The sequence below is a fragment of the Triticum aestivum genome, chromosome 7D (assembly GCF_018294505.1).
Source record: "Triticum aestivum cultivar Chinese Spring chromosome 7D, IWGSC CS RefSeq v2.1, whole genome shotgun sequence".
Taxonomy (NCBI): Eukaryota; Viridiplantae; Streptophyta; class Magnoliopsida; order Poales; family Poaceae; genus Triticum; species Triticum aestivum.
In genome coordinates, this window is record NC_057814.1 from 3,523,960 (window position 1) to 3,526,595 (window position 2,636).

The window sequence follows — 2,636 nt, forward strand, 5'->3', positions numbered from 1 at the left end:
TTTCTTAAGCCTGCAAACTAAGGGAGAAAAGCTCAATCGTTGAGCATGTGCTCAGATTGTCTGAGTGCCACAATCGCTTGAATCGAGTGGGAGTTAATCTCCCAGATGAGATAGTGATAGTTCCCCATAGTCATTGCCACCAAGCTAGTAGAGCTTCGTGATGAACTATAACATATCAAGGATAGTTATGATGATCCTTGAGCTATTCGCGATGTTTGACACCGCGAGAGTAGAAATCAAGAAGGAGCATCAATTGTTGATGGTTAGTAAAACCACTAGTTTAAGAAGGGCAAGGGCAAAAGGGATACTTCATGAAACAGCAAGTCGTTTGCTGCTCTAGTGAAGAATCCCAAGGTTGAACCCAAACCCGAGACTAAGTGCTTCTGTAACGAGAGGAACGGTCACTGAAGCAGTACTGCCCTAGATACTTGGTAGATGAGAAGGCAGGCAAGGTCGACAGAAGTATATTGGATATACATTGTATGAATGTGTACTTTACTAGTACTCCTAGCAGCACCAGGATATTAGATACCGGTTCGGTTGCTAAGTGTTAGTAACTCGAAATAAAAGCTGCGGAATAAACGGAGACTAGCTAAAGGTGAGATGACGATGTGCGTTGGAAGTGTTTCCAAGGTTGATGTGATCAAGCATCGCATGCTCCCTCTACTATCGAGATTTGGTGTTTGCGTTGAACATGATTGGATTATGTTTATCGCAAAACGGTTATTCATTTAAGGAGAATAATGGTTACTCTGTTTATTTGAATAATACCTTCAATGGTCTTGCACCTAAAATGAATCTCGATCGTAGTGATACACATGTTCATGCCAAAAAGATATAAGATAGTAATGATAGTACCACATACTTGTGGCACTGCCACTTGAGTCATATTGGTATAGAACGCATGAAGAAGCTCCATGTGGGATGGATCTTTGGACTCACTCATTTTTGAAAAGATTGAGACATGCGAACCATGTCTATTGGTATATATGCATGAAGAAACTCCATACAGATGGATCGTTTAGACTCACTTGATTATGAATCACTTGAGACATGCAAATCATACCACATGGGCAAGATGACTGAAAGTCCTCGTTTTCAGTAAGATGGAACAAGAGAGCAACTTATTGGAAGTAATACATTTTGATGTACGCAGTCCAATGAATGCTGAGGCACGCAGTGGATATCGTTATGTTCTTACTTCACAGATGATTTGAGTACATGCTGAGTGTATTTACTTGATGAAACACTAGTCTGAATTATTGAAAGGTTCAAGTAATTTCAGAGTGAAGTTGAAGATCGTCGTAACAAGAGGATAAAATGTCTGTGATATGATCATAGAGATGAGTATCTGATATACGAGTTTGGCACACAATTAAGACATTGTGGAAAGTGTTTCACAATTAATACCGCCTGGAACACCATAGTGTGATGGTGTGTCCGAACATCATAACTGCACCCTATTGGATATGGTGCATACCATGATGTTTCTTATCAAATTACCACTATCGTTTATGGGTTAGGCATTAGAGACAACCGCATTCACTTTAAAAGGGGCACCACGCAATTCTGTTGAGACGACAACGTTTAGAGAAACCTAAGTTGTCGTTTCTTAAAAGTTTGGGGCTGCGATGCTTATGTGAAAAAGTTTCAAGCTGATAAGCTCGAACCCAAAGCGGATAAATACATCTTCATAGAAAACCCAAAACAGTTGGGTATACCTCCTATTTTAGATCTGGAAGCAAAAGTAATTGCTTCTAGAAACGAGTCCTTTCTCGAGGAAAAGTTTCTCTCGAAAGAATTGAGTGGGAGGATGGTGGAAACTTGATAAGGTTATTGAACCATAACTTCAACTAGTGTGTAGCAGGGCACAGGAAGTTGTTCCTATGGTACCTACACCAATTGAAGTGGAAGCTTATGATAGTGATCATGAAACTTCGGATCAAGTCACCACCAAACCTCGTAGGACGACGAGGATGCGTGCTACTTCAGAGTGGTACGTGATCCTGTCTGATATATCATGTTGTTGGACAATACTGAACCTACGAGCTATGGAGAAGCGATGGTGGGCCCATATTCTGACAGAATGGTTAGAAGCCATGAAATCCGAGATAAATGGAACTTTAAGAAGAAGACGGACATGGACGGTAATGTTACCGTCTATGAAGCTCGACTTGTGGCAAAGAGTGTTTCCACAAGTTCAAGGAGTTGACTACGATGAGATTTGCTCATCCGTAGCGATGCTTAGGTCCGTCGGAATCATGTTGGCATTAGCTGCATTTATGAAATCTGGCAGATGGATGTCAAAACAAGTTTCCTTGCCAGTTTTCGTAAGGAAAGGTTGTATGTGATACAATCAGAAAGGTTTTGTCGATCCTAAGGATGCTAAAAGGTATGCTAGCTCCAGCGATCCTTCTAAGGACTGGAGTAAGCATCTCGGAGTTGGAATGTACGCTTTGATGAGATGATCAAAGATTTTGGATTTATACAAAGTTTATTAGAAACTTGTATTTACAATAAAGTGAGTGGGAGCGCTACAACATTTCTGATAAGTATATGTGAATGACATATTGTTGATCCGAAATGATGTAAAATTTCTGGAAAGCATAAAGGGTTGTTTGAAAGGAGTTTTTCAA